Below are 14,663 nucleotides of genomic sequence, written 5' to 3' on the forward strand. Positions count from 1 at the left end.
TGTCCCTTCTCACTTCGGGGGATGTGCCTAGTCCCTCCAGCTTCTTTTGTGTCACTTATCAGGACCAATCTGAAGTCATTCCAAGAGGAAGCAGCCCAATCTGGCCTCCACACCTGGCGTCTGGAGCAGAACAGAAATGTTTTCCTTTCGGTTTTACAGCTTTTCTTCATGCGCCTCACTTGCTGCAAATCTACACGCCGTCTAACCTAGATGTTACGGGTCAGTAGGTAAATGCAGAAATTCTATTAGTTTCCAGACGTGGGATTGATGCCATTCATTTTAAATAAAATCAAAATCCTACAAGGAATAGGAAAGTGAACCTTGCTGTAGATAGATTCATTTTTAGCGGCATCTGCGTATTCCTCCACGGGGCCCGGAAGGCGGAGTCTCTGTATGATGTGGTTATTTATTTATTTATTTTTATTCCTATTCATTGACTTTGACAAAGACAGTAAACGACACATTGAGAACAGACACATTTTGAAGGAATATGAAAACATGGATTAACGCAGCATCACAAAACACAAAGTCCCTGTCTAAAGAGAGAGAAGAATTACACGCCTTCTGCACCTAATGAAACTGTAGTGGGTGTCTATAAATCTGAAGTCCTTACCTTAACCTGAGTTTAAAATCATTTGCTTGCTTGACAGTGCTTTCCCAACCCTAGGGCTGAGCGTCACTGTTGCAGCTGGGGGGAGTGTGACAACAGCAGCGGTGGCGAGGCAGAGCCTATGTGTTCTGTCCAAAGGGCTTACGGAGACAATGTTTCTTCTTTGAAATACAGTTGTAAAGCCCAGAGTTTGTTTCATTCATTTGAGGAGAGGGGCAGGTGGGTGCTCTGCTTAAAAAAGATTGTAACCCTCTCCCCAAGAAGCATAAAGGAAAATGAATAAACACGATAGGCAATCTTTACTCCCCAATACAAGAAGGTAGGTAGACTTCACGTCCACAGCAGTAATTAAATTTCCATGTTGACACAGTACATCTCTGCATCCAGGGCCCTAAATATAGTTTATCCAGTGCGTGTGAGCAAATCACAGCCCACATGGACTTTCTTCTCAAGACTCTTTTGCTACATGCTCTAACAGGGAGGATTGAGCTGAAGACAGACCCAAGCATGGCACAAGAACACTACAGTAAGGATTCCTAAATACTTGAACTTACCTGGGAACAGGGAAGCTAAATCATTTTGGTGGGAGAACCTTTCCTGCTAATGAAATATAATTAAAAGGCAAATATTTGAAACAGACTTTAGAGCCGGGACAGGGTGATCTTGACCTCTGATTTCCCACTGCTACCGCAGACTCAGCAGAGAAGAAACCACAATATTGGAAATGTGGAGGGATCCTGTGAGGAAGCAGGATCCACCTTCTGCACCTGCTGGTGGTGTGACCCTGCCTTTCACCAAGCCCACGGCAGGAGCCTTGCTAACCACAGGCCATTTTTCTCAGCCCACTAAAGCTCTGGAGATCTGAGTCAAAGTGCCCGAGGACCAGGATCTCCATAGACCTTGCATATCAAGGCTGATTATTTTTCTGTCACAAAAGGAAAACAGCGTCTTCAGTGGAGGCCTGGTCCTGATAGACTGGACTCTGTGTCTTCCAGTCTGAGACGGCATCACTGCTCAAGCCCTCCCTCTGCTGGAAGTGCTGGGAAGTGTATGTGCCTTACACTGCTCCAGCCTAAGCCAGGGGTTCCTCAAATACTCACAGTTTATATGTCAGCTCAGGTTAAGCATGCTGGGGTAACAAATAACCAAAGTCCTGGGTGACCTATAACAACTTACTTCTGCACATGTCCTCAGGATAATGGTTTGGCTAGACAGATGTCGGCCTGTTTCTGGCATCTGGGCTAACGCAACATTCATATTGGGCATAGTGCTGCCTTACAATGGAGGAAAAAAATTGGTAGTGTATTATAAACAGTGCCTGAAAGTGGTCTACGTCATAGTTCAGTGGGAAGGCGTTTGCTGAGCACGTACAAGGCCCTGAGTTCAATCCCTAGAACACGAAGAAAATAAAGTTCAATGCAACTACCTGGGCATGGTTTCCCTTGTCTTATGATGTCACCGATGGACACCACAGTCCTCAGGGCTAATTTCCACAGAGGGGGCACAAGTATAATTTCTCGTATGTTCTTATTTAAAGCTTGCCTCTCTTTTTAGGAAATGCTGCTACCTAATGTAAAATTGGAGGCTGTTGTTAGCACTTTGATATTTGAAAAGTAGACATGATTAACATGTAGTCAACAAAAGGACTGCTGTGCCTTGGAGTCCGAACGTAGTGAAATCATAATAAAAAGTTTTCACTACATATCAAGATTGAGCAATAATTTGCACCAAGAATTCGGCTTCATATCACCAACGTTTATTGGTGGCTTCACAAACTTACATGTATTCATTCATTCATTCCTTCATTCATTCACTCATCCACTCACTCACTCACCAATTGCTAGTAACATATACATAATCCTACAAGCACACCACTAACTCATTCTGGAATTGATGGCTGGCAGCTCAGTTGGGTTTTCAGCAGCAACACAGACCCTGATTTTCCCATTTCCTGCCTCCGAAACCTTGGACCAGTTCTCCAGCTCCCGTAATCTCCCAAACACTTACCATAGAGACAATATAAATAACTACCTCATAGGTTCGTTATAAAGATGCCTGTAGATAATGGATAGCGCTTTATTGTGCCTGCAGCATAGTAAGAGCCCAATAAACATAAGTCAGGGTTCTCTGCACACCGTGGCTGGGTTATGTTAGCGTGGCTTGTACAGTCTCATCTACAGAACGCGTGGACATCTTCCTCACAGAAGCTCGCCGTGAGTCAACAGTGTAACACAGCCTTTTAAAAAGCTAAAACCAGCTCAAATGACGGAGAGGAAATGCTATTGTGAGAAAACTAGTTCCAGTTCAGTTTTCCTTGATCAAAGTGCACCTAGAATGTAGAAATACGCCTTTTGGTGTGGGGTGCTCTTTTTATCACAGTTGGCCATAAGCACACTGTCCCCATGAAGATGCGCAATGCCAGGCTTTCTTCCACTTTATTAAATCACTAGAAGCCACAGCACACGCTACCCTTAGCTTCTTCTAGGAATTTCTCTGACAAATGTTTGGCAATTCTACTGGGATGCCTTGTGACGCCCTTCAGAATGTCAGAAGGACTTAGACCAATCCCTAATTTCCCGCTGATCTTCTCCATCTGTTCCCCCGACCTTTTCCTCAAAGGGCCTTCAAGCAGCCGGGAACCCTGTGCTAACCCTGGCATGACATCCTTTCCGTGTGTCTGGCCTCCCTCTCAGTGCCACCACTTTCATACATTTTGTCTGCCATCGGGGCTTCAAACAGTTCACCAGATCACAAAAATATATACGGCAGAAAGAGAGGCTCCCGAGGACATATAAAACACATTGCCGAACACTTTCAACTCAGTATGGCACAGGGGAATGTTCACTGGCTGAGCACATTGCCATATGGGCACAAATGTCAGCTGCCTGAACGCTGCTGGTACAGCCTTCATCATGAGTTCTCACTGGCTGAGAGTGTGCGGGCACTCTGGGGACCCGAAAAAAATATTAGCAGCATGTTCTAATGAACTGTTCTGCTAATACATAGGGTTTTGAGAGATGGGGTTGTTTTTTGTTTTTGTTTTGTTTGAGGAAATACAATTACAGGTAGCATGAGCTATACCAAACGGGACATGTTCAGATCCAATTGGACTTTAAAAAGGAGAACAATAATCTGTTATTTGCTCAGCTGACATCAGGGTGATGAGGGATAAGAAATCTTTCCAAATCATCTTACAGGCCAAATAACTTCCAGAAGAAAAACACAGCTCCCATCAAAGCTTCCTGTAAATGAAAGGCAAAGCTATGTCCTATTCTGAGGAACAGAAAATGATGTAAGAAACTTTACCTTTGTGTAGCCTGAGAAAAGGCTTTCTTCTATATAATTCTGCCTAGGAAAGGATGTTTTTGCACTGTCACAATGAGCTCTGTGGTTCTAGGATGACAGGTTTGCCTGTCTGTCCGTCTGTCTGTCTGTCCATCTATCTGTCTGTTAAATGATGGAACCCTTTGAGAGTCCTTCCTTACAGCTGTCCCTGTCTTTCTTCTTGAATCCAGGTGAACTTGTCATTGCTTAAATAGCGAAGGTGACAGTTTTACCTGTTCACTTGGCACAGTCTAGAACAGCCAGGGAGGAGCGTAAGGGGGATTAGATGTAAGTGTCCTGTGGGCGTGTCTGTGGTGTGGGAAGGTGTGTCCACTGTGGGTGGTGCCAGGTCCTCAGGAAAGGGATGAGCAGCCACACAGTGGTGCACTGCAAACCTGGGGCTGTGAGCTAACATTAACCCTTTCTACCTTTAATTGCTTCCATCGGGGCCTTTTATCACAGCACCAGGAAAGAAAACTAGGATACCTAGGGATGTGGTCATTGTACCTCATGTCTCCAAAGCCACTACAGTCTATTCCATATGTGAATGATTTTGTGGCGAACTGTCCCATCTCTGAACTCAGCCACCATACAATGGAAATTGGAGCTTCATGGAAGGATCCTATGTTATAAGCCCAAAGGAAATTAAAGTGTGAAGGTATGCTAAACATTCCCCATGAGCGCCCCTAACCAGCATAACCTGAAGGAGTGGGCTAGTTGGTTCAGCTTACAGACTTATTACACTGTTTGGTCTGAGCTTGCACACAGACACAATGAGCTTGCTCACAGGTTGACCACAGAACAGTGACCACGCAGGCACACAGACACAATGAGCTTGCTCACAGGTTGACCACAGAACAGTGACCAGGCAGGCACACAGACACAATGAGCTTGCTCACAGGTTGACCACAGAACAGTGACTACACAGACACAATGAACAGCTGGAGGAGCATAGCCTAGATCTTCTAGCTGCTGGGAGGAAAACTGTAACGATTTTCTCAGATGGGGTCTCAACAATTTGGAAAGAATCCCAGAATCTGAAGCTTAGATTACAGGTCCTTTCAGTCTAACCGATCCTCACCTAAAAAGTTAACTAATGTGTCTTATTAGACTATTAATTTGTGATAACAGGGTATGACGGAATATATGCAGGAAGTAAGAAGTTTGCAAAAATATGACTTTTGCCAGTAGTCAACTATTTTAGATTCATAAAATATCAATTTTATAAGGCATTCACATCTTCGTCCTCAATTATCGAAGTGCAATGTTCAAAATTTTGGGTGCATGAGCAAAATTACATCGACTGAGGGTCTGAAGATTAGGAGAGTTAATAACCATGGACTTGAGATAGTGCATAGAGAACTGTTATATCACTGTATATACCTACTATGTGCATAGGGAACCATTATATTGTATATGCCTACTGTGTGTAAGGGGAGCCATTATATTTTTGTGTAAGCCTGCTGTGTGTATAGGGAACCATTATATTTTCGTGTAAGTCTACTGTGTACATGTGAAACTGATACATGATATGTTATAAAACCATTGGCTTTTGTGTGAGGTGTGACAAAAACAGTGTTCTATAAGGTGGGACTTGACTTAGTGTCTTCATGGACTGAGAGAAACTGACTTGAATGACAACTTTGATTTCTTTCCTTGGCTTCATTATGCAGTGATCCTTTTGAAAAGATAGATCTTTAAAAGAAACTATCTCTACGGGATGGTTATAGAGAATTTTAGTGTTAGTACACAGAATGAGGTTGCATGCTCCATTGAAGCCACAACGTAATTAAGAAGCAATATTTAGTGGCTTCTAGAACACCCATCTCCATGAAGTCTCTGTACCAAAAAAATCAAGAAGAACGAAATAGATAAATAACACACACACACACACACACACACACACCGGAAAAAAAGATTGGTAAAGCAGCTGTAATTCTATTCAACATTTGATTCATGAAATTATTTCCATCTTTTAACTGGAAATTCCCCAATACTCCAAAGCATGTGTCTTGATTTGTTGCTTGTTAAGATTGGAGAGTGACAGCCGCACAGGGAAGACTTTTCCATTCAAGGGATGCTTTGGCTCTGGGAAACAGGAGCTCAGCCTGCTTCTGAAATGGCCAGGCTTGCTTATCAGCTGCGTTAATTCGCACTCTCACAGCACAGTATCAAAACCAGATTTATGTCTCCAGTGAAATGGGCAACTGCTTATTTATTTGTTCCTCCAGTCATTGATTCTTCTAGAAAGTAGTCACATGACCACTGAGTTCCAGGCAGTGGGTAAGGCACAAAAGACTTCAGCAGTGGCCTACCACCCAGGGCTAAGGACCAGAAAAGGTTGAAGTCCTAAGTCAAGTGATTTTTGGTTCGTAGGATAATATGCAAATGAGAAGAATAGGCTGTTGAAAAACAGTGTGTAGTGGTGCTTTTGTGCATCTCCATGATCTATGGTTTAAAACTAGCTCCTTCCAGAGTGACCCCAAAGTCTAAGTCATGTCAGAGAACACCAGAAAAAGCCAGAGACAGGAGAGTCAAAGCTAAGGGAAAAGATAGCAGTTTCCCTAAAGCCTGTGGGATACAAGATTTTAAAGTTTTTTGTTTGTTTTTGTTCCCCCCCCCCTCAGGGTTTCTCTGTGTAGCCCTGGCTGTCCTGGACTCGCTTTGTAGGCCAGGCTGACCTCGAGTTCACAGGGATCTACCTGCCTCTGCCTCCCGAGTGCTGGGATTAAAGGCGTGCACCGCCACCACCTACCCAGCCTAAGATTTCAAAGTTAAGAGAAGACTTGAATATGTTGGATGGACCCGGTGGCCAAGTCAAAGAACCCACTGCTGGGTGAAGATGGGATGCTTCAAGAATCATTAGACATAATAGGTTAAAATTCTTAAGTAATTTTCAAATCCATAAGCATGCCATTATATAAAAATATTACTGAGTATTGATTGAGATTGCTTGATAACTCATTATTTTTCTTTTCTTTTTTTCCTTTCTTTTGGTTTTGGTTTCTTGTTATTTTTCTAAACTTAAGTTTATGGTTATGGAATCTCATCTCCTTTTCCCTCTGTGAACCAAAGTTCCCAGGGAAAAACCTATGTCCTACCCATGCCAGGATTCTACAAGGATTCTTGACTGAACAGGACTCCTGTGGTTGTTGGGAGCTGGGCTATCACAGGTATGGAGCCAACTACACTTTGTTAACTTAGCTTCTTACGAGGCAATCATTGCCCACCTCTGTTTAACCTCACATCCGTCTTACAGCCTACTCGGTACATCCCTGTGGAGTGTACAGCACTGCCCCAGCTTTCTCTAATCCACAGGCTAAACGTGGTATTCGAAAGCATTTGAGGCCATAGAAGAGTTTTCCCCTCTTTGCCCTTACCCAAATCTGATTGTTTATCCAATGCATTTTCTTAAAGACATTATTTATGAATTTCTTTTTTTCCATTACTATAAGAATGTAATGGAAATGTAGCTGTGTTGGAACATGGTGTTTTAGGTAAACTGAGTCTATCTTCCTGGACCACAGCCACTCATATCTGGCTCCAGAATAAACCATTTCTTATTCCTTTTGAAGGATGGTTTTTATTTTGACAACACTAAGTCTACCAGCAATAGCTAAAAGGTAAGCAATAAAAAAGTTTATTGTAAAGATACTGTGTTTACAACATGAAGAAAACAGCATATCTAGCCACTGGCCATCTCTGGCTGACCTCCTCAAAAGATGCTGTAGATAATGGGGTTTTGTCCTACTAAGTAGACAATTCCATATATGTAGGTGTCTTGTCAAAAAAACTATCCAATCTGAACAAAGTGAAAGGTCTACGTCAAGTGTATAACTTCAGCCAGTCACAATACACGGTGGCTGTCCCATGAGATCATATGTGCAGCACAAGTTATTGTTTGTGAGTATATTCTGTGATGCTCATACAGTGACATCTCTCCATATATTCCAGATGTTAACTGACAAATGACCATAATATAATACTGCATTTGAGTCAGAACTGGAGTTAGTGGTCTGGGTCGGGGAGATGTAACTAATGGCGGGGATGGGTCAGGGAAGACCCTGCCTGGACTAGATGGGGATGGGGTGGATACACGGGGATTAGTTACGTATTAGTCTTATTTTGTGTACATCTGGAATTCTCTCTGAAAATTTTAAAGAAAAAATAATACAGCCACATAAACTTAGAACCAAAAGACCGGAAGGAACTGTCGGTCCAGTTTAGTCTCTTTTATGTCTCCCAGTGAAGTCACCATGGATTTAATGGTCTAGCTACAAAGTTGGAGTTGCCACGGAAGGACATGAAAATACAGGAGCATGACAGGAAAAATTCTCTCTCCTCTCTCCTCTCCTCTCCTCTTCTCTCTCTCTCTCTCTCTCTCTCTCTCTCTCTCCCTCTCTTCCCCCCTCTCTCCCTCTCTCCTGTTTCTCTGTGTGTGTCTCTCTGTCTCTCTCTCCCTCCCCCTCTCTGTCTCTCTCTCCCTCCCCCCCTCTCTCTCCTTCCCTCCCATCCTCTGTGTCTGTCTCTGTCCCTCCCCATTCCTCTCCCCTCTTTGTCTTCCTCCTTCATTCCATGCCTTTGTACAGAACAGCAAGTTACGTCTGTCTCCAACTCTCTTTGCTTGAGGCCTTTGGTAGCGTTGCTAGGGGAGGCATCTCAGGCTGACCAGAAAATGAGCCAATATTTCAATTAGCACAAAGACATTTCATATTGCACACAAGGTAGATGGTCTTGGAGGGACAGTCAGGTGGCATTTCTAAACTGTGCCCATGGGAATGAGTATGAAGACACTGGGCCTCAGTGTCTCAGGCTCAATCAAATGTCAGCGTCCAGGTGTGGTCAGCTTGGGGACCACGCACTTGCATGCATGAGAGTTACTACATGCTTCCCGGGGTTAATCTTTCATGCTGAATCTATTGAATCTTACACCATTCAACTAATTAGGCAATCAAAAGATGGCTCGCCTGCTTTCCCTATTAAAGGTCAAAGCATCCATCTTCACAAAGACAGCATGAGATGTGAGTGCAGTGAAATGAAAGAAGAGAACAGAGGCAACAAGCAGAAGCCTCGATCCCTGCAGGTCACCTCCCGCCCCACAGGTAACTTCCAGTCCCACAGGTCACCTCCAGCCCCACAGGTCACCTCCAGCCCCACAGGTCACCTCCTGCCCCGCAGGTCACCTCCAGCCCCGCAGGTCACCTCCAGCCCCGCAGGTCACCTCCTGCCCCGCAGGTCACCTCCTGCCCCGCAGGTCACCTCCAGCCCCGCAGGTCACCTCCAGCCCCGCAGGTCACCTCCAGCCCCGCAGGTCACCTCCAGCCCCGCAGGTCACCTCCAGCCCCGCAGGTCACCTCCAGCCCCGCAGGTCACCTCCAGCCCCGCAGGTCACCTCCAGCCCCGCAGGTCACCTCCAGCCCCGCAGGTCACCTCCAGCCCCGCAGGTCACCTCCAGCCCCGCAGGTCACCTCCAGCCCCGCAGGTCACCTCCAGCCCCGCAGGTCACCTCCAGCCCCGCAGGTCACCTCCAGCCCCGCAGGTCACCTCCAGCCCCGCAGGTCACCTCCAGCCCCGCAGGTCACCTCCAGCCCCGCAGGTCACCTCCAGCCCCGCAGGTCACCTCCAGCCCCGCAGGTCACCTCCAGCCCCGCAGGTCACCTCCAGCCCCGCAGGTCACCTCCAGCCCCGCAGGTCACCTCCAGCCCCGCAGGTCACCTCCAGCCCCGCAGGTCACCTCCAGCCCCGCAGGTCACCTCCAGCCCCGCAGGTCACCTCCAGCCCCGCAGGTCACCTCCAGCCCCGCAGGTCACCTCCAGCCCCGCAGGTCACCTCCAGCCCCATAGGTCACCTCCAGCCCCACAGGTCACCTCCAGCCCCATAGGTCACTTCCAGCCCCATAGGTCACCTCCAGCCCCGCAGGTCACCTCCAGCCCCATAGGTCACCTCCAGCCCCATAGGTCACCTCCAGCCCCATAGGTCACCTCCAGCCCCATAGGTCACTTCCAGCCCCACAGGTCACCTCCAGCCCCATAGGTCACCTCCAGCTCCACAGGTCACCTCCAGCCCCATAGGTCACTTCCAGCCCCACAGGTCACCTCCAGCCCCACAGGTCACCTCCAGCCCCGCAGGTCACCTCCAGCCCCGCAGGTCACCTCCAGCCCCACAGGTCACCTCCAGCCCCACAGGTCACCTCCAGCCCCACAGGCCACCTCCAGCCCCACAGGCCACCTCCAGCCCCACAGGTCGACTACACTGTGCTAGGGCAGCTCCGCCCTGAGTGTTGGCCACATTCAGCTGCTTGTGCCACACACGAGTCCTCTGTTACTGGCACAAATTAGCACATTTCATGAAAATGGTAGATTATCCTCTTTTAAAAAATATTTGCAACACCTGTGCTGTCTATTAGTTTATTTAACAGTCATTTTGGAGCACCACCTATGAGCAGACATTGCAGGCAGCACTAGGAACAAAACACATTGAGACAAGCGGTCCTGAACCCCTCAGAACTGGCAACTGGTAAGAGAGGTTCCCACATGGAACAGCACTTCAGGCTACAGTGAGTATTGGAAAGGTCAGCTTTGGTTGAAACTCATGGATTCTTGCAGATGAAATGTTTCACCGGCAGGAATTTGCTGGTTGGAACTGTGACAATGCACACAATAGCATTTGCAACTTGCCACATACCTATAGGAAACACGCAAGTTTTCAAACTTCCACAGCTGCAATCAGGCTAAAGAGAAAGATCCAGGGAGCTGAAGAAGTGGCTCAGCAGCTAAGAGCACTTGCTGCTCTTGCAGAGGACCTGGGTTCGATTCCCCTCCTGCTGGCTCACAACCATCCTCCACGACCCTGGCTTCGGGGATCCGCAATCTGCAGGTACCAGGAGTACATATGGTACATATGCACATACACATGCAAGACAAGACACTCATATACATATGAAGATAATTTTAAAAATCTATTTTTAAAAATCGGGGTTAGTACTCAAGAGCATCTAATTGCAATCAATTGCACCACCGTCCACATCCCACACGATCTAAGGATATAAGGGAAGCGCTGTATTTACATGTCATTTTTGAAATGTAGAAAGTGTTGTCTATCTACTTAATCAGTTGGCTGTACTTACCCAAAGCTAACCATAATGAAACTTTATGAGAGAGAAAGCGGGGACAGTAGGAGATATTCTCCTTCCCCACTGGAACAGAATAAGGCATGGAACAAGAGGAAGCCGCCTCCCCTAACTGCAGGGTCTGTTAGTTCGACTCTGTGGGGCATGGAGAGGGGGCTCTCATTGCGCTTTGTATTCCCACTGCTGAGAGGCAGTACCCTGGGTTCCCCTTGATGCTTGGGGGGTACTGATGCTAACATCTCTCTACTTTATTACGTCTTTGTTTTTGCCAAATACTCATGCAACGGCTGGGAGGCGGGGGAGGGCATGCCAAGGGCTACGGGGGAAAGGGATGTCTTATGATATGATTCATAAATGATATTATATCTATGAAATTTTAATGTTTTAATTTTGGCCCACATGGCATGAATTACTGCGCCAAGATACTATTGGTTCTCATTTTCTCAGGAATAATTTCCATGAGGAGATGAAGGGGTCACGGCTCCTGTTGAAGGTCACTTTCCCAGCAGAGACATGGGCAACCACGAGGAGCCTGGCACTTCCTACAGAGCAGCTCGGTTGCAGGAGTCCAAGCGATCCCCATTTCACAACTGTGAAATGAAAATCAGAGCAATGGGAATCATGATTGAATTCAATGAGGGAAAATTGGGGAAAACAAGGTACACACACACACACACAAAAAGAGCAAAGACACTTCAAGTTATTTACATATAACAGTTTCGCCTTTTATGTTAAGCTATCTGATGAGCCATGCAGCAAATCCACAAAGGCAAAGGACTTTGCATAAAGCCACAACTTAAGTGTTTGAGTTACAGAAATATTTTCTCTGCTTTCCTTTGTTTTATTGTTTTACTTTCTCTTCTCTTACTTTACTTTCTCTTTTCAGTTTAGGAAGTGGGAGGGTGTAGTTCCTGCCACGCCTGTGCTCGCTCTATTTGTCTAGACTAGACAGACGGACGATGCCTGAGCAGCCTTTAGGGAGGAAGAACCAAGGGGACTGATTGCATTTGCCTGAGGTCCTAGACTGTCACACTCAGGGACAGGGAAAACCAAAGGGCCTCCATGGATATCAGGAATAAAGTCTACGAATGGTAGAGCTCTGGAGACCGAGAAATCTGACAGCTTCAGCAGAAGAGAGAGGACTCCCCTCAAGAGACCCTACTGGATAAATCATGGTACTGGGGGCGGGGAGTTGATAACAGGTGCTTAGCAGTTTCAAAAGCGGGTGTGGTATAGATGCAAATAGACTTCTTTGGCCACAAGAAGCCACCTTCCTCTGTCCACTGTGAAGAGCAATGACCAGGCTCCCGGGAACCAGTCCTCTTCTCTTCTGCTTTTCTCCTGACAAGTCTCCTCTCCATTTCAAACTGATCATGCACCCTTTAAGAAACTGCACCAGATGACTCAAAGGTGTCCTTGATGCTTTTCCTGTAAGCCAGAGAAAGTGGCAATTCCGTGTCTTAGGGGACTAATATTTAGATACCTCAGGGGCATTATTACCTGTCTGTGTCTGGCTGATCTGTAAAAGGCTGCCAGGATTCCCTGGTCTCACAGTCCCAGGGGACTAGGTATCATCGGTTATGGCTGGGGAATGTTTATCAACATGCAAGAAGCAACTCAAATGAAAGCTAAATTCGGTTTCGGATATTCTGTAATATCAAGACCTTGCCCTACTCAGTGGTTGGAGACCACATAATTCTCCACAGTGTCTCTGGGCACCATTCCTTGGCCTTTCACTGTCTAAGTAAAAACCCACCATTGTAGAAATGCCCACAGTCCAACAGCTAATCCCCCATTCCCTGACCTCCTGTGACAGTCTCCAGGGAGGGAGCAGACAGTGCTCTCAGCAGAGTGGCCTAAGGTTGCCCACGCTGGCCCTACTGGCCCTGGCCACCTGTTCCCTGTTTAGAGAAACTGTCCTCCTCCACCAGCCTTCTGTTCCCTGTCTCAGACTAACGATGATGTATGGGGTGGTGTGTTCCTCCTAGTTATGAAAATTGCTTTCCCATTGGCTCCAAGATTTTTATTTGATATCTTCTCAGAATCTTGGCTAGCCTCTGTGCCTTCAGGCCCTTAAGTAAAATTAGATCTTAGAGCCCCCATATGGGACCTGACACACAGCTTTTAACCAGCAGCTCTTATTTAAAAAGGGAAAAGTGATTCTCCGCAGATGCCACACTCCACTCTGCAACCGGCCTCAGACCAAGCCTGAACTTCCAGAGTGGAGGAGTCAACAATCCCTGTGGCACCACAGCTCCACATGAAAGCACACCGCTGGCCACTGGCCCTTCCCTGCTGCCTTCCTCTTGTTTTCTGCTTTTCTTGATGTGACCCCCACCTGTATGTGGGGGTTATTTCCAACCCCGGTATCATGTGACACAGCTGACAGTCACTCATGAAGTCCCCTCTGCTCGCTGCTTCTATCAAGTCCCTCTCATCGACCTGCACAGTGTTCGGGGTACGGGAGGTGCTAGGTGGACAGTTACTGAACAGTGACCATGTTCTTACCCCGGGGTTCATGAAAAAGACAAGGGCAGCTCCCCATCCAGAGAACATGCTGTCCTTGGGTCTTCTCTATTGTCCCTTCCACTTAAGCACTCACAGCAACACACGAAGGATCCCAGGGATATACCCACACCATTCACAACTTCCTGAAACAGCCCTAATGATGACCAATTCAAACTGTTAACACACTCTCTCCCTCTCCCCCTCCCTCCCTCTCCCCCTCCCTCCCTCTCCCCCTCCCTCCCTCCCTCCCTCCCTCTCTCTCTCTCTCTCTCTCTCTCTCTCACACACACACACACACACACACATACACACACACACGTACAAAACTCAGAAAATGTTTAGATTTTCTTCCTACAGGCTTTTTCATTTAAACAACTGTTTCTACAGGCCAGTGACATGGCTTAGTGAGTACGGGATGTGTGCTGCCACCATCCTGATGACCCGAGTTCAATCCCCAGAACCAAAGTGGTGAAAGTAGAAAACAGACTCATGTCAGTTGTCCTCTGACCTCCACATGTGTGTGAAGTCACACACACACACGCACACATGCATACATACATGTAATTTTTAACATTTCTAAGTTGAATTTTTACAACCACCATTATACAAAAACAAAAGGAGATGGGAAATAACTCATTGGCAAATTAGCCCAGTATCTCTATGAAATGCAATCCAGGGGGCATCTTTCCTTCCTCCTGAGTGACGAAAACCAAGGCAATGTGACCCAGTTACAACATCACCCAGAGAACTGGCCAGAGAAGACATTTAAGTCCCTTCCTGGGCTGCGGCCTTTACAGCGCTGTGTTCAGAGCCCCGATTCCTCAGAAGTAAGAGTGCTGCTTGGATGTTGACATAGAATATGATGTGATGGGATTCTAATGTGCAGGAAGGTGACTTTTTGTGGTTCTGACTGTCTTCATCCTACCTTGTAGCACAGGACTCGATCCAGAGGGAGGGTCCACTCACCGGAACTGGAGTGACCGTGGGGAGCAAAGGCTTCACAACAACCTGGGCAATTTCTGAGCCTTGCTCAGTGTCTAAAGTGGCCAGAAGCACAAATGAACAAGAAAGGCTATTTCCCCACGGAGTTTC

General features: G+C 46.7%; 1 protein-coding gene across 4 annotated transcripts in view; it reads right to left on the bottom strand.

Moving 5' to 3' along the window:
* ST6GALNAC3 (ST6 N-acetylgalactosaminide alpha-2,6-sialyltransferase 3) overlaps window positions 1-14,663 on the bottom strand; it is a 498,355-nt gene that overhangs the window by 50,373 nt on the left and 433,319 nt on the right. The window lies entirely within an intron of this gene.

The sequence above is a fragment of the Acomys minous genome (genome assembly GCF_964271855.1).
Source record: "Acomys minous genome assembly, chromosome: 14".
In the NCBI taxonomy this organism is placed as follows: domain Eukaryota; kingdom Metazoa; phylum Chordata; class Mammalia; order Rodentia; family Muridae; genus Acomys; species Acomys minous.